Source organism: Varanus komodoensis, unplaced genomic scaffold (genome assembly GCF_004798865.1).
Source record: "Varanus komodoensis strain SLA01 unplaced genomic scaffold, ASM479886v1 scaffold105, whole genome shotgun sequence".
Classification (NCBI taxonomy): domain Eukaryota; kingdom Metazoa; phylum Chordata; class Lepidosauria; order Squamata; family Varanidae; genus Varanus; species Varanus komodoensis.
In genome coordinates, this window is record NW_025335297.1 from 187,467 (window position 1) to 210,277 (window position 22,811).

Below are 22,811 nucleotides of genomic sequence, written 5' to 3' on the forward strand. Positions count from 1 at the left end.
CATATGCCTTCTTTTAAAGGGAATGGATGGGGGAAACTACTGCTGGAGAATTTAAGCAGCGGAATAGGAGAAGGAAAGAAAGAAACCAGCCCTACGCGATTGTGTCAGGCCTCTAGACCAGGGGTCTCAAACTCAACTTACCCGGGGGCCGCTGGAAGTAGAGTCTGGGTGCGGCTGGGCCGCATCAAGTATTCCACCACCGCGCTGGGGGTGGGCCGCTCATCCCACGGCCGGCCTGGGTGCTGCCGGCGCTTTGAAGGCCGCAGGGCCCTCTCCCGTGCCCTGCCCGTCCCGGCAATTGGCCCGCGGGCTGCGAGTTTGAGACCCCTGCTCTAGACCATCTAGTTCAGTGAACACTGACTGGCAGCACTGTCCAGATTTGCCATCAGCAGTTTTTCCCAATCCTGTGTAGGAAATGTCAGGGATCAAACCTGAGGCCTCCTTTTTGCATATGAAGTACATGTTCTACTATGGGGCCCCATCCCTTTTTCAGAGCTGATAGTCACAATGTACCTAGGGTTGTATTAAGATACTTCTTATGTGGTGCTTTCTGTGCAAGAGGTATGCAAAAGAAAAACATCAGAAAGCGCGAATCTTGATGCAGTTGCATGTACTAGATTTCTGCGTTATTCTGTCAGTGCACGCGTGTTCAACTGGGGAGTGTTCATCCTGTCCCCCACAGGGGCGGGCTCCCCCTAAAGGACAGGGTCCGCAGCCTTGGAGTGCTCCTGGATCCTGAGTTGCCACCAGTCACTCAGGTGGATGCAGTACCTAGGAGCGTTTTTAGCAGCTTTGGCTGATTTATCAGCTGTGCCCTTACTTGGATGAGCAGAGTCTTGTCACAGTTATCCACACGCTGCTAACCTCTTGCTTAGATTACTGCAATGGGCTCAACATGGGGCTGCCTTTGCAGATAGTCCAGACATTGCAACTTGTTCAAAATCGAGCAGCGCACCTGCTAACTATGACTGGCACATCATATGGATCCTATACAGGTTGCATTGCTGCCAGTTGCTGTCTGGGCCCAATTGAAAGAGCTTAAAAGGACATGGAAGGCCCTAAAGGGCTTGGGGCCGGGCTACCTGAGGGAGTGCCTTTCTCCTTGTATCCCTTTCCGATCACTGCGGCCAACATCCGAGGCCTCCCCTGCTTTCCTCCCCCAAGTGAAGTGAGGGGGACTTGGCAAGAAGACGGCATTCCCTTCCATCACACCCCAGTTGTGGAATTTGATTCCGCAAGAAGTCAGGTTGGCATCAACACTGCACTCTTTCAGGCACCAGCTGAAGACCTTTTTGTTGCACTCTTATTTTGAAGGGTGAATCTGCTGAGTCAGCTTTTAAATTTGTCGCTACCATTTTAACTGTATGGTTTTTATTTTAGTTATCAACTATGTTTTATTATTGGATTATTGTTTATATCCACCCTCTGATTTTTATCAGTTATATATTTTATATATAATGAACTTAAATCTGTGACAAACTGCACATGCTCCAGTTCTGGAAAAAATAGAAATAATCCCAACTAAACTGGAATTCAGCAAAAGCAGAATGCAAAGCAAAACAAACCAGAGAAACAAGAAAGGTCTGAGATGGAGAGGTAGAACATAGCGTAATATAGGAAAAGTCAGAGCTAGGACCTCTAAGTAACAGCCTTACAAATAAGCTCAGGCAAGTTACTAACCCATAATACATACTCGTCTTAAGCATCTACGACCTTAAAGTCTATTTTTGTGACTTTTCCTGGTCTGCTCACCTACAGGCAATTCTTACAGGTGACTAGACAAGAGGTATTACCAAGTTTTCAAGCTGCTTGCAACTGAATTCATGTTGGTCACATGGAACCAAGGGGCAATGACTGCTGGGACTTAGGAGAAAAAGCTTTGTGTCTGGAGAGGCCATCAGTCTAACAATGCTCAGCTGGGACTGGAACAAGCAGCTTCCCTTGCTTGGGTGTGGACAAGAAGCATCACCAGTGCTGGAGCCCACAGTGAAGGGACTGCCAACCATAGACCTCTAGGCATCTGCTTGGCTTTAACCCTTCGCTGTGCAAACCCTTTGGCCCCAGGGCTCAGTGTGGCCCCCATCCCTTGGCCACACCACATCCTCCAAGAGATCAATATTTTTGTGGTTTCCCAGCATCCAAGCAGATTTTCCCCATGCTCAAAGGTTAAAATGCCTCCCCTTAGGCTTACTTACTAGTAGAAAGAACTTTAAGCTATAATATACTGGTATTTTATTTTCCTTTTTGGTTTTTGGCCTTTGCCTCTGTGCGCAAGAGGAATTCAGCCCCAGAAAGGTATGGGGCCATTGGTCTGAAAAAGGCACTGCACCCCTCCACCAGCATGAGAGTGAGGAAAGAACAACAACAAAGCCTATTCCAGTGAGGCATTGTGGAGCCATGGATAGGAAAGGGCCTATCCAGTGGAGGCCCTCTGGGAAAGAGACCAAGAGGATGGCCACCCCTTCTGCATCAGCCCCAAACATCACCGTTACCCACTACTCATGTGCCTCACTGGAGCCGCTGGTGTGGTTTTTCATCTGCATTTCCTCCAAGGAACTGAAGGGGCCATTTACCCCTCACCCTTGTATCCTCACAACAACCTTGCACAGCAAACCAGATTGGAAGGAGGGGAAGAGAGAGAGCCATGCGTTACACTTGATGTCTACATTAGACATACATGTTGTATAACATTTACATTTTGACTAGGATTTTAAATAACTCCATACCCAAACCAATTACAATTTTACAACTATTAAGCAGTATACAGGTATTACTAATATATTGTTTTATTTTATAACATTGCTTTTTTTAGAATATGTCTGGCCATCACTTTCAATGCACCCCCACCCCATTCCTGTTCAAAAGTACCCCATTTCAGACAGACCTACCCAGCCCTCCTCAGTGATCATCGGGGAAAGGGGCAGAGCAGGAGACCAGCACAAACAATCAGCCGGGTTAACCCCAGAGGAGCCAGGTCCTCATATGGCAGCTCCTTAATTAGCTCCTTCCAGAAGAAGCTTTCCTCAGCAAATTGGCTGGTCAGGTGCATCCGATGAGTTCAGGCACAATAAACCAATTAGGCAAGGTGTCCCAGAAGGGCATTCATTAAAACATGGTTTGGGGGCAGCCGGGTAGGGCTGGGCTGATTGGGCCCCTTCCCTTACAGAAGTTCCTGAAGAGAGCCGTGTTCCTTCTCACTGCTCAGTTTCACGGGGAATTCACACCTGCTTTTTCCAAAACAGCCGCAGCACTGCACTTTGCTTTCGGCAAGAAGGACGTTATATTCACAGGCTGTGCTGTTGCTGCTTCAGTGGGCACCCAGGCAGATAACAAAAGAGGGTGTGTAAGTCTGTCTGGAAGCCTAGACACCTTATGCCTGACATGCACGCCAGGGGGAATGCTAAAGGCTTGTGCCTCTAGGTTATTTGGCTTAATGATGCATTAATTTGTTAATTTCAGTGTGTTCGTGTGGCTGAAGGCTGCTCTAACATCTTTGGCAAAAGGCTTCCCTACACTGTGAAGCCAGGGGAGAAGAGGAAGCTGAGGGCCACAGTTTTAAGCCTGCCCGCTCTTTCCCTGCTGTGGGGCAGCCTCCCCTCGAGACGGAGAGCACAGAGCCCTTCTTCAGGAGGCCATGGGGTGCACCGAGGCAGGACCCTGCCATGGGGTGCTAGTAGCTGCAGCTTCACTCAGATGGGCAGGTGTGACACATGCAGCTCTGAGTGACCCTTGATCTGACCCAACACCGCACTTCTTGTGGTCTTGCGAAGCAGTGTGGGATTTGCTTGGAGGCATCGCCGTCATACACTAAGGGCCATTCCAACCCACCCAAAGCCGGGACCCTTTGCTCTTGCAGATATTTCCTCAAATCGGGGAAATAAAGGTGGGGAACAAGGTCCCTCTGCTCCATTTAGCCGAACTCCCAGCTCGCGCTCCTATCTCCTGCCTATTATTTCTTTATGTGGAAAGGCCGAGACCTGCAGTCCTAGACATGCTTCCCTAAGAGTTAAACGGGATTCATTTCTAAGCCCGCCTGCATAGGATTTTTATTCATTCCATTGTTTCCCTCTCCCCTTTCTGTGATAAAATTAAACCTCAGGGCAGCACGCATGTTGTGGCATCATAAATAACGATCACTCCCCTTTCTCCGGTATTCAGAGGCAAATGTTACTGCTTATGTAGCAATGCACGAAACAGCACTGTTTGCCTGCAAGATGGAACACGCAGTTCTCTTTTCTATTAATGGGGGAGGGGGGGAAGGATGGGACAGCCCCCCCCCCCACTGAAAACTGCCTGATGAGGACAGAGCATGCTCAGTGGCCACAGAAAGTTGCTGCATGTATGGGAAGGGTTCAGAAATCAGGAGGAGAGGGGTCAGAATAAAGCCTCCTCAACAGGAGTACTTTACCCTGCAACACATGACACCAGGTCACTGCCATCAAGAAATTTATCATGTAATACATTCAATCACCAGGTTCACATGATCATCAGGGCAAAGAAGCCACAGTTGTTTCTTTTTCCCACCCTTGATGTGCAAGTTGCACACTAAGCAATTTGTTTGATTACCCATGTGGTGCACCACTTACCGTGGAAGAAAAATGGATTTTTAAAAAAATCAAATTTTTTTGAGGAAAAGTCAATCTCAATTTTCTATTTAAGATACACCATAGTCCAAAGGATATTCATCATGAAACAGGGATTAGTTTTTAATTATGTAGCATGAGGCTATATATTCATGCAATGTTTAATTTTTTTTGGCAAATGACTTCCATTAACCCACTCATAATGCCATGCTCTTCCAGAGGTTTCTGTAAGATGGGACAGTTCTTCTAACTAGAAGATATTATCACAGATACTTGGTTTTATAGTTTTCAAAACTGTGAGTTTGTGTCTGCAGAGATTCACCTGCCTCTTCTTCGCAGCAAAAATGTTGTAAAATAAACATACAGAGTTTAGAAAAAGACCTTAATCCCATTGTTCCTTTGCAAATCTACCTACACAGAATCAACCCCCTATCTTTTAAGTGCTAAGTTTCAAAAATGCAATGAATAGAAGAGGATTTTGGGGAGCTGAATAGATCTTCACAAGCCGCTAAATGTAAGGAGGGGGAGGGGCAAGCCGTAAAAATGCAAGTGAACCCTTTTGAGAATAGCCAGGTTAGAGTCAGTGCAGCGAAGGGCCACGAGGTTGGTGGCCGGTTTCCAGGGAAGCCGTATGAGGCAAGACTGAGGGAACTGGGCCTCTTCAGCCTGGAGAAGAGGGGACTCAGAGGGGATCTGCTGACGACATACAGGTATGTGAGGGGATGTCACACGGAGGTGGGTAGGGACCTGTTCTCTCGGGCAGAGGAGGGCAAGACGCGCTCCAACAGAGCCAAGCTCAGGGAACCCAGGCTCCATTTAGATGCCAGGAAGCACTTCCTGACAGTCAGGACCCCGAGGGTGTGGAATGGGCTTCCACGGGAGGTGCCTGAGGCCCCATCGGTGAGGGTGCTCAAGGATAGGCTGGACGTCCACATTGTTTCTAATACTCCACAAGTCTTTGGATCTTTTTGTGGTTTATCATATTATTTTTTCCCTGAAGGAGAAAGAATTAGGTAGAAAACTATGATTTAGATCTAGTCTTACTATTTATTTAAATTGCTTTGATTTGAAACAAACCCATCTTGTCTGCAGGGGTACTTAAGTAGGTCATGCAGTGTACAACTAGTAGGTGCAGGGAGAGGAAAAGAAGCCACTGGAGTACCTTCCTTCCCCATGGTTGTGCAAACCTGGTCGCTACCAAAGATGGAAAAAGGGAGGAAGAAACAGCAAAAAGATACCATTTCCCCTTAAAAATCTACTCTTATCAACTGGTAAGGGGGTCAGACTAGATGGCGGAGGAGACCCTTTCTGACTCACTCTGTTTCTATGTAAACAAAGCCTTCCTTGCTGCTCTTAGTTCATTGGAAGAAAAAGGACATTTGCAATCATATTCACTTGATTTGTGGGTTGATGATGATGATGATGCATTTATACCCCACCTTTTTACATTCAAATATTGCTATAGAACAAGTAATGAGATCCCTTTGAACCCTGAGCAAACAAATCCCACACCTATGGCTCTCCCAAATTTCCAAATTACTCTTCTTCCTGACAGAAAAAAATGAGAGCTCAGTTGGTTTTCTCAGCTAACTCCAGAAGGACCAAGTTCCTCAACTGAAAACATTTTTCTCCAGTTGGTTAAATGTCTTTCTGGTTTCCGCATATTAATCAGTGATCAATTTCACTGCTTTGTGGTGTCAGCTCCTCAATTGATGGATTGGTTCCCTTACGAAGTCTTGTTAGCCTTACATCCAAACAGCCAGGAAGTTAATGAAAAATCTCTTTCAAGCAGGAAATGAACTGAGAGGAAGCACTGAGTGCATCACTACAGAGACCTGCAGTATCTGGCTGGATAAAATATCAGCAGCATCTGTACCTTCCCCACGAAGAAAAGGCAGGCAGCGTTAAAACCCACTTTATCTTAGATAACTCTTGGAAAAGGATATTCAACTTCTGACCCTTCAGATATTCTGGTCTACAACTTCCATCATCCCCCACCATCGGCTCTGCTGGCTAGGGTTGGTGGGAACTGTAGGCCCACATGTCATCTTGCTCTGTGATAAGATATCATCACCATTTTCAACTGGAGATGCGTCTGAGCTAAAATGCAGGACCAGTTTTTCAAATATTCCACCCTACGGCTGTATTCAAATGTAACACTAAACCAGTGTTCCCAACCTGGCCTTCCCCAGATGTGTTGGAGTGCAAGCCTCATCCGCCCCAGGCACACAGGCTAGGTGTGATGGAGCTGTATTCCAATGCATCTGGAGGACACCAGATTCAAGGAGGGCGAAAACTGCACTTCCGTGCCAAACCGGCCTTCCCCAACCTGTTCCCCAAAAATGGGAACTGCAACTAGGGAAGTGCAGATTTTGATAAAGCCATTCCATCTGCATTTCATGGACCGCCAGGCATCTGTCATTCTGTCACCTGCTTATTCATTGCTAGAATCAGACTTTTTAAAACAAAAAAAAATCATTCTACCTGTGCTAATGTGCTTGAGGTCTAGCATGCACTTGTGCAAATGTGCATTAGCCAATATGAATGGTCACAAATGCGCATTCAGTTGTCCCCCACCGCCAAAGTACAACCACTCGTCCACAAATATGCAGAATCCACGGAACTCAGGAAAAGTTGGCCCACTGTGGAACTCACAAGCGGGACTCACGGAAGGCCAAATTCACTGGAATCCATTGTGGATTTCTCAGACACCCCCAGCCAAGGCCCCTTCCCTGTGATGGGCAGGGAACACCGGCCAAAATGGGTGATGCCGTGTGAGGTCCATGGCCACAACCACCCCCACAGCCATCCTGCAGCTGGGAAAGGCTGGCCTCCCATCCCATCCCCCCTGTTGCAATGGGTAACAAACAGAAGAGCCATGCCGCATCAGACCGAGGACCCATTTGGGCCAGCACTGTTCTCGCTACGGCCCTCCAGCTGCCCGCAAGAAACCCACAAGCGGGACATGAGCCCGAGGTGGCAGGCAACTGGTGTGTGCAGGGAGACGGCCTCCGATATGGAAGGCCCCGTCCTCCAGGAATCTCCCCACTCTCCTTTCAAACCTGTCCATACGGGTGGCCTTCCCTTGCTGGAATGAATTCCACCAGTTAATGTATATGAAGCACTTTGAAAGGGTATTGTTTTTGGGAATGCCTTTCTTATTCGCCATTAAGAAAGGGCCTCTGTTAGGGCTCTGTCCGTCCCATGCACACCCACACCATATCTGGAAACCAGATAGCCAAGAACCAGTCACGAATCTCCTCTTTGCCTCCGTAAGGTCAGGTCAGGAAGATCTTTGTCGCTATTAATTCTACTGAGATTTACATGCGAAGCTGAGAAGATAGTTTTCTGGTGCTGTTCTTGGACAAGCTCCCTTTTGTTCCACTGCCCAGGCTTCAGAATGCTTTGCTAGCAGGCGAAATATGTGATCGCTCCTCGGGGAAATGGCACCCTTTGGCTGAAGTTGGCAAAAAAGAGGGGAAGCTATTACAATGAAAATGTTACAGCTGCAAAATGCTTTCACTAGGTCTATGATGTAGAATGGAGTTACTCAAGATAGTTATTCAGCTAACATTGCCAGTTTAAAAAAAGGGGGCATCAGAATTTATTCTCTATTTTGTCAATTAAAATCTCGTCAGTTAAAAAATTGGCCGTCAGACTTATTTTTTAATTTCGTCAATTTAAAATAGTCAATTTTTAAATTAGGCAGCAGATTTTTATTTTATTTTTAATTGCATGGGGAATGTGAGTATATTTAAAAGTGGCAGATGACAGATTCCATTATATAAATGGTGCTCCCTTGACTACAGAGACAGAAATGTATCATCAACAGAGAACATTTTATTCATGTGAACACTTACATCAAGCAAATTGTCAAGCCAATTCATTCTTGTATGACTAAGACTTTTTAAAAATACGCAGCAGCTTTTGTTTTGCATATCTGACGAGAAGGGCCATTTTAAAACCAAAGGCTACAGCCCTTGCTTTTAGATTTCTCGTGTTATGTAGGGCATCATCTTATGACCAGTAGATGCAATCTGGTCAGCCACCGGAGAACATGGAGTCCCTCCTGCAACCTTGGAAAAGCCTTCCGAGGACGAAGCGGCATCTCTGCCCTCGGAGGTCCCCCGGTGTCTTTTCAGCTCTTGTTTTGCCCAAGCAGAGCCCTCAAAGACCATCTCTGGAGCAGAAGCTGGAGCGAAGGGACAAGACACCGCCATCGCCTGTCAAATCCATGCGGTGCCTCATGGATTCCCTTCTCTCCGAGAGGGCAAGGAAAGTGCTTGGATGGCCAGTACTGCTTTCTGGGGGAAAGGAGAGCAGAGAGGCTGAGCCCTTTGAAGAATGGGATGCAGTTCCTCAGGCAAAAAGCGGCCTACATACAGTCACTTAAACACAATAGCCCATGCCCCTAGGCTGACAATCTAGAAGGACTCCATGCAGGAGGAAAAAGGAGTTTGGTGTGGAAATCATTCTTCCAACAGAGCTGGTGAAAGGAACCTTCCCCTCCCTCAGCTCAGCTCAGCCCGCTGAGGGGACCCTGCGGGAGAAGTGGCCTGTCTGGGGGGACTTCAGCAGGGCTGACAGGCTCACCCCGCTCTCCTTCGCAATGAACATATTTCCCTCGATACATTCGAGGAGCCACGACTTCCCCATCCCTCCCACTAAGCAGAGCCTACTCGGCCCTGGGCTATACAAGTGACCTGCCATCTTTTAAATCTAAGCAAGGGCCAGACAGGCCTTGGCACACGACGCTGGACGACGGCACTGGTCCATGGCATCACCAGTTGCCTGGACTACGCTGGGCCAGACTACCCCTTGCCCTGCTACTCTCAGGCCAAGTTTTTTCCAGCTCCCTTGCAATGTTAGGCACTTGCAGCCAGGAAGGTTTGCCTTACATTTGCCCTTCCAGCCCTGTAAGGGAGAGGGGCAGAAAAATGCCCCATGTTGCAGTTTTCTAAAGTCCATATGGACTCACCCGAGCAGAGCAGGAGAGCGGCTGAAGTGCACGCCGCACATTATCTTCAAAGGGAACAACCGTCAGATTTCCGCTCACTCAAGGCCAGTTATGCTCACTCAAGGCCAGTTATGCATATGGCCAGCAGAAACTGGTCACGCACAATGATGATCTGACAGCGCCTGTGAAGCCATGAGTTCTCAGTTTCTCCCCATTGCAAAACCAGGGACAAAGCAGAAACTGATTTTTCTGGAGCAAATACTAGGAATGGTGACCATTCCTAATGCATGGATCCCAACATTTTTGGACCTGTGGGAACATTTGTGAATTTAAGAAAATGTTGCAAGCACCAGCACAACTTGTTTAATCAGTGGATCCCTGCTTTGGCATCTACCTATTGTGACGGTCGGTCTAAGGCTGCAATTTATTCAGGAAAACCTTTTGGACAAAATAGCATCTCTTTAATAAAGGTTGTCTGTTCAGGTAATTGCTGATGGTGATTAGCAGTGTAGCTAATGCTTTTTAAAGCATATAATTTGTTATTTATTCGACGTATATGCTGTCCCACTTGCCACAGGGCTCTCAGGGCAGCTTATAGCATGTTAAAATCCAAACAACATAAGCCTATGTTTTGACCTAGTCCCATAGTTGCTCATTTTTGGAAAGAGGTAGTCACACAAATAAATTTTGTACTGAAACAGTCTACAATGTTCAGTGATGTACGTACTCTTTTAAATAATGCATCTGCTTTGTGGAAATTAAGAGATGGAAGAAAATGGATTCTCTGGGCCCCTCGGGCCACTAGAAGAGTGATATTACAAAACTGGATGGATAATACTTGTCTCCTATAATGCAATGGACTGATGCAACGGGTGCAAGATTTTTCGTATATGAACAGGTTGCACATCAACCCCAACTTCAAATGGATACTTATTTGGATATTTGATCTGCTTTATTAAAAGCAATGCATAACAGCTAGAAAGTAGTGTGCATTTCATGCAAATACATGTATGTACATTAAAAAAAACTAGAAGTGGAGAGAATCTGGGTGTTCAGAGGCTTTTGTGTAAGCTGACTTGGGAGCCTTTGGCTAAGAGGCGTGCCATTAAAATGTTATAAATAAATGGGCACCACATCAGATGCTTACACAGATGCCTTTGGAAGGCTCCACAACACCACACTGGGAAGTGCTGGATTGGACTGGATGGCCAAGTGGTTAGAGAGCTGGATTGGGGCTCAGGAGATCTGGGGTCTACTTCCAAACCACAATGAAGTTCACAATCAATGACTCTTCACCAAGCCTACCAAACAGAAATAAATGTAATATATAAATAACAAGCATGGCTAGATGAATACCAGCTTAGGGAAGGCTGGGTTACTGTGTTCTTATTTATCATTCCACACAGGGCTTTTTTTTGTCATAGAACGCACCGGAACAGCGTTCAGACACCTTTTTTTGACAGAATTTTCCATGTGATTGTGAATCGCCCTGTCGGGCGTAGCAGGTCGGCAGCAAAAAAGCATTAAAATAGTGCCTGCGGGCTGCGTGCGTGTCCGCGCTGCCTGTGAGGGCGCTGCTCGGCTCGGGACGCTGCTTTTCCCCCACTTCTCCTTCTGGGCCAGCCTTCCAGCCCTCGGAAGCGCGCTCCGCGGAAAGCAGAGGACGACAGGGAGGAAGGCGGCGGCTGGAAGGCGAGCGCGGCAGGGTCCGGGCCGCGCCCGGGCACGGCGAGCGGGGGCGCCCAGAGGCGGGTGGGGGGCGCCTGGCGGGGAGCCGCGAGAGGTGCCGGAGGGGGCGGGGCCCTGGAAAGGAGCATCTCCCCCTGCCGTGGGAATTCGGTTGCTCTACTGCCTCTGCTGGGACCAAACCCAAACGTGGCCCCTGTGAAGTTCTCCGCGTTGCGCCCACGACTGCGAAGGAGGAAGGATGCGGAGGGCACGTTTGCAAGATCCAGTGCATGGAAACGGGCGCGGCGTAGGAGGAGGCTTTTGAAACGAAGACCTGCCTCGGAGCCTTACCTCGGAGCAGGGCCATGGCTGCTGCGGGGCTGGCTTTTCCTCGCCGCCTCTCTAGAGGGTCAGGCTGAAGGTCTCTCTATTTCCTCGGTGTTGCAACCGGGCTTTCCCCTCCCTCGTCCCTGCCCTTTCCCCTATTTATTTCAAAAAAAGTTGGTGAATTGCAAATCTTTTTTAGTGTCAAAGTGTGACCCCAAGAGGTGAGTTCCGGCACCTTTTTTTTTTTTTTTTTACAAAAACACTGATTCCACATAACTTTTCTGTTCTCCGGCATAACTCCCTGCCCAGTTATGGTCAGGAGGCTGTTTTCAGTTAATCTTTAGAGACTGGGAGGGAACACAGAAAGGCAAACGCAGCCTCTGCGAGGGACTCCCAGTGCAACAGGGCCCTTATCTCAGTCAGAAGACCAGCTCACGCCAGACAAAATGCAGCGCAAAGCAGCACTTCCTTTGCGACTGGGCCTGTTTTGGCAAGGAACTGATTTATAGCGGAGGGGACCCTTTTTGCCCCCAGATCCTGGCTGTCTCTCTTGCTTTTTCTCTCACGTCCGTGCATGCACAGATACCCATCTCCCTCATGGACTGGGTCACGAAAGCCACCCAGTGAGGTCAGCGTGGGTCACTGGTGGAGGCCGTTTTTCAACCGGGGGTGTTCAGTAAAAGGAAACCAGGATCCTGCAGAGAAAGGAATTCCAGCCAAGGGGAGCAGCCAGGATGCGCTAAGGCGGAAAAAATGTAACACATGTTTCCATTTAAATTCATGTTGGAGGGAGTGGGGGAGACAGAGAGAGAAGACAGAAAGAAGACAGAGGAAAAGGGAAATAACGGGATACACAAGCACAGAAAACCACCTCATCTTGTTCTTCTGTGTAAAATGCCAGCCTCCCTCCACACAACGCCCACCACAAAACCCTCCACAATTCCACGAACGCAAAGACAAAACTCTCCTAGTGCATCAGTTATGGGATCCTGTGCGGTGAGAACGAGGTACAGTTCTGAGAATTTTAAGGAACCCTGAAAGGTGAAGGGAAAGAAAAGGTATTTTCTGTGGATCTGTATACAGAGGGGGCAAACTGGAAAGTGAAAAACATCACAGTCAGCACACTTGTTCAAGACAACTTGTGAAGGTAGATGCAGGATCAGTTCCCCACATTGAAAGGACCTGAGACTTCAAATGGACACTACCAATCACAACAAGCCAAGCATGGCCAGAATGGACTTGTGGACTTCATCTCCCATAATTCCTTTCCAGCATTGCCAAAAGTCAGGAATGCTGAAACGTGAAATCCAAGAGATTGCAAGATCTTCCTTCTACTCGCTCCTCTGGTAGAAAACACTGACCTACCCGAGAGAACAGTTTGACACATAAGAACATAAGGAGGGCTATGCAGGACCAACTGAAGGTCCCCTTTTAAAGGCATCCAAGTCAGTGGCCATCAGTTCATCGTGCAGAAGTGCATCACACGGTTGGCCTGCGTGTTGCGTCAGGAAGTCCTTCCTTTGATCTGTCCTGAATCTCCCACCAATCAGCTTCATGGGACGACCCTTTTTGGTTCTGGAATTATGAAAGGAGGAGAAAAGTATCTCCCACTCCACATTCTCCAGCTTCGTCTCCCTTCACTCACCCTTTCTCAAAGCTGAACAGCCTCTGCTGCTGCAACCTTTCAGCATGGCAGGGTGCCTGCACAACCCCGATCATTTCAGTTGCCCTTTTGTGGATGTTTTCCAGCTCTACATCTCCTTTTAGGTGGAGCGATCAGAGCTGAAAGAGTGGCCACGCTATAGTTTTGTAAAAGAGCAGCCTCCCATCTCCACCATGTGGCTCTGCAGAATTAGGTGGGTCTCGGGCTCTCCAGATGTTGCTAGGTGCATCATCCCTAACCATTGATCCTGCTGGCTGGAGCTCAGAGGAGCTGGCATCCGACGGGCCACAATTTTCTCTGCTCCTGGATTAGAGGAATCATATCTGAAGACTGTATATTACTTTTTCATTTAATATCGTAATACCCATCTTTTCTCCAAGGCACTTGTGTACCTGACTCTCCCTCTGCCCACTGTATATTCACAGCAACACTGAAGTAGGCTAGGCTGAGAGATGATGCCTGTCCCAAGTCCATCTAGCTAGCCTAACAACTGCATGGAAATTAAAACCCAGGTGACTCTGTGTAACCAGATCATACACATTCTCAGCTTTTGGTCCCTGGAGTACTCCTAGGTACTGGAAAACTGCACTATCTCCCCAGCACTGTCTTCTCCTCTTCTCCATATGGACAAAGTTGGTTCTTGGTTCTCAGCTCCGTTCAGAAGAGATGCGCCAACTCAGGACCAGGTTTCCTCACTGTCCACTTCACACACACAATCCTACTGAGACTTATGGCTCTTAGCAGACAGGCCAGGGGTCCTTCCTGAGCAGTCTCCATAAATATCAGCATGGTTTACATGCGTTGGAGACAGAGCCTGGACAGTGGTGGCCCCAAATCTTTGGAACTCCCTTCCTCTCAACCCTTACCTTTGGCATTTAGGCAGGCCTCAAAGACCTTCCCATTCAAGTATACCTTTGATGGATTCCATATGTTGGCAGGACAGCTTCAAAAGTTACTTTTAAACATCCATTCTGACATGATCACTGGTAATTTGTATCCTGTCTCTCTTTTCTTCTCTATAGACCCAAAAAACAGCTACAAAATGTGGGACAGACAGACTTCGGCAATCTACTTCTCACACATATATAGCAATGATGAAATGTGCCTTTATAATGTTGGTCAATGCTTCTCTTTACATCTGAAGTTGAGGCAAACACTGCAGATCATTTAAATCTGGATTATGCAAAAAGGTTACAAAATATGCCACTGATTTTGACAGTAAGGACACCTGAACCAGTAGTATGGGTTCAGACAACCATGTTCCCCATGCTATTCTTCTCAGAAATGCAACGAAACCACTGTTATGCAACAAAGCCAGCATACCACAATGGTATATATTGTATAATGGGTATTAAAATGGCTAAACTCAGCTGATCCAAGTTCTAGCACCAGTCAGCCATGAAGCTGGCTGGGTGACTTTGGGCCAATCACTGACTCTCAGTCTGGCCTACCTCACAGGGCTGTTGTGAGGACAAAATGGAGAGGGTGGAGGGAGAAAGATTATATAAACTGCCTTGGGTCCCTTGCAGGAAGGGAATGACAAAATAAATAAATACTATAGCCCCTTACATCTCAAAATCTTTAAGGTCCACCATTTACAGATGTTTGTTCTCTGGCCTGCCCAACTGAGGGCATCTCTTTATGCACCAGACAAAGGAGGCTCTCTTCCACAAAGGGTTAGGCCACAATAAAACGGCTTGTCTTGAGGGTGCCACAGGCCTCTTCCGTGTGATTTTCGTGACAGCTGCAATCCATCCCACGGACTGACTGAAGGTTTAACGTCTTCATTGCGCGAGGCTTGCCCTGCAACAGTCAACGGGGATGGGACCCGGCCCAGTGGCAGAGCACATGCTTTGCATGGTGAAGTCCGTGCTTTGATCCTCAGAAACATTGCTGGAAAGTTGCCTGCCTGAAACCCCGAAGAGCTGTTGACAGCCAGCATAGGACCAATGGTTCAGCTTATTCAGAAAGGGTCATGAGGACTAGAATCTTTAAGTCATTAAAAAGAGAAGGACCATGGCTAAGTGGTAGAGCACATGATGTTCAAAGAGCTTAAATTACTAGCAAATCTGGATATGGTTCATATCCCTCCCTCATTGGCTTGTTGTAATGAGTATCCCTCCAATACTCCATTTAGAGTTCTGTTTTTGCTGACCACCTTCAAAAGAAACCAGTTCAGTTAAGAACTGTATGGAATAAGGCATCCTGGGAAACAGACCAAAGCAGCAAGATAGACCTATGCTAACCCAAAAAACAGCAACCCACAAATAGGTCTCCTGTTGCTGCTTGTAGTTCAGAAAATCAGACTTCCGAAAGTGGAACTGGTGACCTCCCAGAGCTGGGGGTAGCCAGCATCCAATCTCTATCCGGTCACGATTCTCACTGGGTGGCCTCAGGCCTCAAACTATCCCACCTCTTTGAGCTGTTGCGAGGATAAAATAGGAGCGCTGTGTAGGAACGGTGGGATGAAAATGTTGTCATTATCTGTGTATTGAAAACTGCGAAACGATAAAGCAACATTCGGACAACAACGTAAGAGTTAGAAGTAGGCCACCATACATTTACCCAGAAATATCACAGAATGATAACATTGGAAGGAACCTTAGAGGTCATCTCATCGACCCCTGTGGATGCAGGAAACCCATCGCCACAGCATCCCTCACCGGTGGCCACACAGCCACTGCTGGAAAGCACCGAAAGTGGGAGAGCAGCTCATGCTACCCAGAGAGCACTACCTGAGGTCAAGGCAAAATCCCCTTTGTTGTCATTCGAACCCACTGCTTCAAGGGTCCTGTCCTCCAAAGGAACCTCCCCCAACCTGCTAGCCTGTAGATGAGCTGGACAACGACTCCCGTTATTCCTCAGCATGACTGGGGGTGATAGAAGTTGTAGTCTAACACTTCCAGAAGACACCCAGCTGAGGAAAGCCAAGTGGCTCCTCTGTCTAGGAAGAAGCCCTTCAGAAACTGGAGGAGGGGTCTCCTTCTGTCACCTCTAGGCTAAATGTACCCAATTCCTGCAGTGTTTCTCTGGGCCTCTCCCATCTTAGTTGCCTTTCTCCAGACGTGTGTTAGTTCGTTGAATGGAACTTACTCCCAAGTACTCGTGGGCCTAACCGCATAGCTAGAAGCTCAGCTGTTAAGAGCCCGACTAGCTCAACACAGACACCTCCACCTCTGTCTCCAAAGGCCTTGTGGGAAGACATGAGCCATGCTCAAAATAAAGTGCCACCCAAACGGATTGCCAGCGGGACGGACACTCCATTCCCCCCATCTCCCTTCTCTTGAAGGAGCATAAAATGGGAAGAAAAGAAGCAGGATAGCGATCAAGAGCCAAACTGCACATTACATGAATTGCACAGCATGTTGCTGAGCCCTGTGTGTGTGTGTGTGTGCGCGCATGAGCATGTGTTTTACTCTAGTATAATTGTGCCTGCCCTCTACTTGGATCAGGACCTGCACATGCCAGGAAGAAAGAATCAAACCTTACCCAACTCCAATTTCTTCCAGAAATATCGCTGCCCACAGGAAAGTTTTTAAAACTACCGAAATCCCCATTGGAGGCAATTGAGACCTTTCCCCCTTCTTTTTAATACCCCCATCCCATAAGAAAGAACTTCCAGAGAAAATCGAGTGGGTGGAAGGCTTGATCCTCCTGGTGCATGCTGGTCCCCATCCGAATCAGGGTTTCATGCATTTACATTAAAGGTTTTGCTGCAGTATTAATGTCATGTGGAGCTGGACCCCAAGACCCCCACTTGGGTTTGGAGGGGCTTTACCTAATCCATCTCTGGCACAAAAGAACATAGGTGGGCACCACCATACAGCTCACATACACTTCCCACACATACCACCTGTTTTACCATGCTCGGCTTGAAGTTATTTTCCCCAGTGCCGAAGCTGGATTCTTTGTCACGGAGGGTAAACCACCCACCTAAGTTTATCAAGAAGCAGTTCTGCTGCTCAACAGCAAGGCAACTCAAAGTCAGCCTTCCTGGACGTACAAATCAACACATACTTACCCCAACAGGAGTCATAAAACACAGAGGCAATCAAGAGCAGCAAAAAAAGAAACACAAAAAATGAAGGAAAGGCCTCCAGGCAGAACGTGAGCCTTGTCTTGAAAAGAAATATATACATTTGCCACTTCTCTAATCCAAAAAACTCCTCAACAGATCCACTTGCATTTCTCCTTTGGATATGTTAATCCATCATTTTCGTTTTCTCTCCAAGACCAGGAAAGTGTCTGTGACATATCTACACCCCAATTCCTTCCTCTCCCCACACGAAAATGCAACCTGATCCATTGGCCTGCACATTTCTTTTCTTTTGGTTTGGTTTTGGCCAGGAGAAGCAAAGGGAAGGGAACTGGTCATGTGGGATCAGAAATAATAAACTTTGGATATTGCAGTTCCCTTCTGCTTCCTGCATGCCAAGGGCTGTCAGCTTCCCAGCTGGCCTTAGAGAACAGTTGCCTCCATTGCCAAGAAACTGTTTAAGATCACAGAGGCTTGGAAAGTCAAGGAGAAACAAGTTTCAAGAGAAAAGCTAACAGAGTTTAACATACACACAGCCTACTATTCAGGAATGCTATCTATCCTATACCAACTTTCAGGGCTTTCATCTGAACCAAGTCTCATCTCTAGAAGTCAGTTTCCAAGCTATAATCAAACCCAAACTGAGGCATTTCTATATTTAATTGCATTTTAATCCTGCCCTTCCTTCAGGGTGCTTCCTAGCCCTCATTTTGATCTCACAGCCACCCTGTGGGGCATATTAGACAGAGACAGACATCCAGTCGCTGGCCCAAAGGTCACCACTAGCATGGTCTTACCCAGACTGGTGCCTTCCAGTTGTTTCGAACTACAGCTCCCAGCATTCCTGACATTGGGCACACTGCCTGAGACTGATGGTAAATGAAGCCCAAGCCATCTGCAAGACACCAGGTTAGGTAAGGCTATGCTACACTCGCCCTGACATGGGGAGCAGCAGTCGTTCGAAATAGTCACTTGCAATTAACTATTTCATGTTAATGTTTCCACCTCTTTCTTCCCAGTAAGGAACATTAAAGCAGCAAATACTGACTCATCAGAATAACAATCCCAAAAATACGAAAAAGAGTAATCTATTTATACAAATGTTACAATAACCCATCAAGAACATTAAAAGAATCTAACAGTAGTATAAGAATGCAATTAATAAGCAGACTATAAATGTAAGCGTGATGTCCTTACATCTTTAAGTGCATTTGCTGTGATACAAAATTCATCAATGTTAAAATAAACAAATTCCCATTGTGCAAATATTTAACTAAAAACAGAGACAATCACACAGGAGACATACTTGGAATCAAAAGTACCGCCCCGCACAACCCACTTTGCCAGACAGTCTCCACAATAAAACATTGAGACACGCCATTTAAATGAACACGTTCAGAGCCAAGAGCAGCCAAGAGAGATCACAGGAAGGAGGAGTGTTTGATAGTCAAACCACTGGGTCTGACTAGCTCAGCACCATCTGTACCAGCCTTTCCCAAAATGGCCCCTTCCCAATGTTTTCGGCTCCAATTCTCGTCAGCCTTAGCCAGCATGACCAATGTTAGGTATGATGAGAGCTGTCCTCAAAATGTTCTGGACTTCATTGGGTTGGGCAAAGGAGATTTCCACAAACCAACCAACAAGTCACCAGTATTCCGAGGGTGGGGAGTCTTTCCCAGCTCTGTCCTGGAGATGCCAGAGACTGCATGCAAAGCCTGAGATCTGCCCAAGAGCTCCAGCCAAGTCCTTGCTGTCAACCTAGTCCAAGACCCTTTAATCAGCATCAGAAGCCAGGCCAGGAAGAAATCCACCAGGGCTAGAGGCCCACATCTCTCCTACAGAGTCTCAGGGCTCTGGGAGACAATCCACCTCACCCCCCTGCCAGCGTTCCACACCCAATTCTTTCCCAGCTGCCCCTCACGCAAATTCTGCAAGAGGCACCCAGAATCTTGCGGGAGCCCAAATGAAACAAACAAACAAATCAGAACTCCTCTGAAATCTCATGCCTCCGAAACCTCACAAGATTTTGAGCTCACCTCCCAGCAAGATTAGGAGAAACCATGCTGCAGGCCTGTGTTCAGAGCCACACCTTGGGGCTTGGTAATGAAGTGAGATCATGAGAAGAGCCCTGCCAGATCAGACCAAAGGCCTTTTTGTTGTTAGTCGTGGTGAAGTCGTGTCCGACCCATCGCGACCCCACAGACAACACTCCTCCAGGCCTTCCTGTCCTCCACCGTCCCCCAGAGTCCACTCAAGCTCACACCAACTGCTTCAATGACTCCATCCAGCCACCTCATCCTCTGCCGTCCCCTTCTTCTATTGCCATCTGTTGTTCCCAGCATTAGGCTCTTCTCCAGGGAGTCCTTCCTTCCCATTAGGTGGCCAAAGTACTTGAGTTTCATCTTCAGCATCTGGGCTTCTAAAGAGCAGGCAGGGTTGGTCTCCTCTAGGACTGACCAGTTTGATCGCCTTGCGGTCCAAGGGACTCACAGGAGTCTCCTCCAGCTCCGCAATTCAAAGGCCTCAATCCTTCGGCGCTCAGCCTTCCTTATGGTCCAGCTTTCACAGCCATGCATTGCAACTGGGAAAACCATGGCCTTGACTTCACGCACTTTTGTTGGCAGGGTGATGTCTCTGGCCTAAGCATGGCATTTTTCACAGTGGCCACCCAGGAGCAAATGGGAAGCCCGCAGGCCGGACACAAGGGGAACGGCCGAATTAATGAACTGTACACTGGCGATGAAAGTGCTGCCCTGCTTACTGCACGACCCTATAGATGCCAATGCAAAAGTCCGACTGAGCTCAGCCACACCTTCGCCATGCGGTGCCACTTCAGGCGACTACTACATGGCGTGCATGTGCCAACCCTTCCCAACCCAGCACTTTCCAGATGTGCTGGGCTACAACAGCTATCATCCCCAGTGGCTATGAGAGTTGTTGAGAGGGATGGGGGTTGTAGTCCTATGCATCTGGAGGGCACCAGGCATCTTTCATTCCATCCCCATCTTAAGAATATCTGCATTTGCAAAACAAAGAGCCATTCTTTGACTGGTATGTTCACATTTTGCATCCACTTTGCCACTGAATAATCACAACCTGACCCACTCTCCTATTTTTTTAAAGAAAAGATGCACTATCCATAGTTCAGCACCTCTATAGGGCCTGGCCCAAGTCCACACCTCCTGCCTTCTCCCTCTGCAAAGAACACAGGAATTTCAGCAACATCACTGCAACTTTCAAAAAGTCCCGGCTTCAATACACCGTCTGACTGTGTCATATCAGATTTCACTCCTTCTTAAGGGGAACCTGCAAGTTTTGGTCGAGTCGACACAGCTGGCCTTGGTTTGAGTGTTATAAGATCTCTTGGGCATGATTTACTGTTAGAAAGTATTCCAAGAGTTAGGAGGAGAACTCTCAAGGGGCTTGGAGAGCAAGAGGCCAAAGATGAGGAGTTCTAGGTTCTACCACAAAAACGGATATTCCTATGGATTTCTTCCAATCCATCGCTAATTAAAGAGATATGCTCATGGTTCCAAGCCCTCTACCATCCAGAGCACTGCAACTCACACCTTCCCAAAGGATCTGAGAATCCAAGCTCCTTCAACACGAGGTGCCCCCTTCCAATGGAAGTCTGGTCACCTGTCATCTCAGACCAGGAGTCCTCCTGGTGTCCCAGCCCCAATCCAACCTCCCCCAAAAGCCAGCCCCCCTCCCAAACGACTGTCATTTACCAGAGAACCCGGGAATCCTAGCTCACCTCGCTTGGCTAGTCCACACCTCCCCCTCCGCCGGTGGTAAGAACAGCACCCTTCGCCTCACCTATTATCATACCATCCTTGTTATCACACTCACCATCAAGAGCATCCAGAGAATCATCTCGCCTCTTGCCAGCTGCGTACACCCAAACCCCACGACACTCCCCTCCAGCGTCCTGGTTCCCCTCCCCCCTCACCCCACTTTGTCTTAGGCCCCGGTTACCCTCCCGAAAGATACCTCCGTTCTGACTTATTATCCCAGCCCGCAACAAAACACGAGCCAGGAGTGCCTCAGGGCATCACCCCTTCCAAAAGAAGACGACCCTCCCCTGCTCCAACCGACCAGACCCGGTACCCCTCCGAAGGAACCCAGGAGTCCTGGCTCAATCGAGGTCTCCTTTCCCACATACCCTCCCCCCCAACACCCCTGCCCCTCCCGCCTCGCCCCCCTCTTACCTCTCCCAGGGCGATTCCATCCACTAGATTCTAAGTGACTAGAAGTCCCTCCCCGCCTTTCTTGTAGACCAAGAATCCGGAGACAGGGAAAGGTAGGTGGAGGGCGGCACTTCGGCGTTCGGGCTCCCCCGCTCTCCACCAAAGCCTCGGGATGAGGAGCGAGCTGCCCTGCCTCTCCAGGCAAGATCGCGGACTTTGCCCCCACCCAGCCCGTCGGGTGCCTGCAAGGCGAAAGGGCGCCTGGAGGGTGGGATCGCCCAGACGCTCACCCTCAGAAGCAGCCGCTGATGAGCGGGGGGCGCGCCGACTTCGCCATTGCTAGTACAGCGCGGGGCTGAGAGTGCATTGTCTCTCGGCTGGGCGGGGGAGGCGGGGCTCCCGCAAGCCACGCCCCTCCTCCCGGGGATCGTTCGGAAGCCAGTTCCGCCCTCCCCCCAACACGCCGGCAATGCTTTTGAATGGAAGTCTCCGATCCACCGTCAGTGGGAAGAGGGGTGTTTATGGGTGAAGCTCAAGGCCATCTGGAGTGGCACTCAAACTAGCGGAGCAGCTAGTCTGTTTTCTCACTGGAGTCCTTGCGGCCGGTGCGTGCAGTGGTGAGTTTCTTCTAAACCTCTTTAGCTAGCGGCCACGCCCTCTTTCAGCTGGAACAAGGCTAATTGCATTCCATAGCCTGCGTGCTTATCTAGCAAAGCATCGATGCATGTCAGCTCGAGTCGATGCATGTAAGCCAGGATCCCTTTAGCAGGTGGCACCAACTCTTAGTTTACCGAACAATGAGCTAGCTTTCTGGTTTCACAGAAATCTTTTCGGATGCGATGTTAGGGACAGCCCACGAGCGCTGGAGCCTCGAAACTCTGGGCTGCCTCGTCAGCCTGCGGCCCCTGGGCACTTACGGGAAAAAAAGGTATAGGGCCCCGCTGATCTCTGTTGCATCTGATCCCCTGGGATTAGCTGTCTTTTTGCTCATGTGCGCTTCACTTCCTGTTCCCCGGCATTTTTCTGCCTGCGTTTGTTTTTCCCTGTTTGTTCAAATGTCCTCCTCTCCCCTGCCCATACTTCACGTCTTACCAGTGGTGGTGGTGTCCTTAGGGAGCAGAGGCCTTTAGAACATAAGAAAAGCCGCGCCGGATCAGAGCAGTGGTCGGCCCGAACCAGCGCTCTGTTCACATGGTGGCAAACCAGCTGCAAGCAGGATGGAAACAACAGTTTGAGTCCGCCCGAACTGCTCAGCGACTGGTGTGCACCAGTTAGTCCACCTCTGATATTGAAGGGGGGCATAGCTATGGATACCAGTAGCCACTGATTGCCTCCTCCACGAATTTCTCCCATCCCCCTTTAAAGCCACCCAAGTTGGAGGCCATCA

The 22,811-nt window shown here is 48.4% G+C and overlaps 1 protein-coding gene across 2 annotated transcripts in view; it reads right to left on the reverse strand.

Annotated features, from left to right (window-relative positions):
- DDAH2 (dimethylarginine dimethylaminohydrolase 2) overlaps positions 1 to 21,758 on the reverse strand; it is a 35,363-nt gene extending 13,605 nt beyond the window's left edge. For both annotated transcript variants that reach the window (XM_044419576.1, XM_044419575.1), the window contains exon 1: positions 21,446 to 21,758. The gene's annotated coding sequence lies outside the window, so the exon portion shown is untranslated. The remainder of the gene's footprint in view (positions 1 to 21,445) is intronic.
- Positions 21,759 to 22,811: the final 1,053 nt, after the last annotated feature.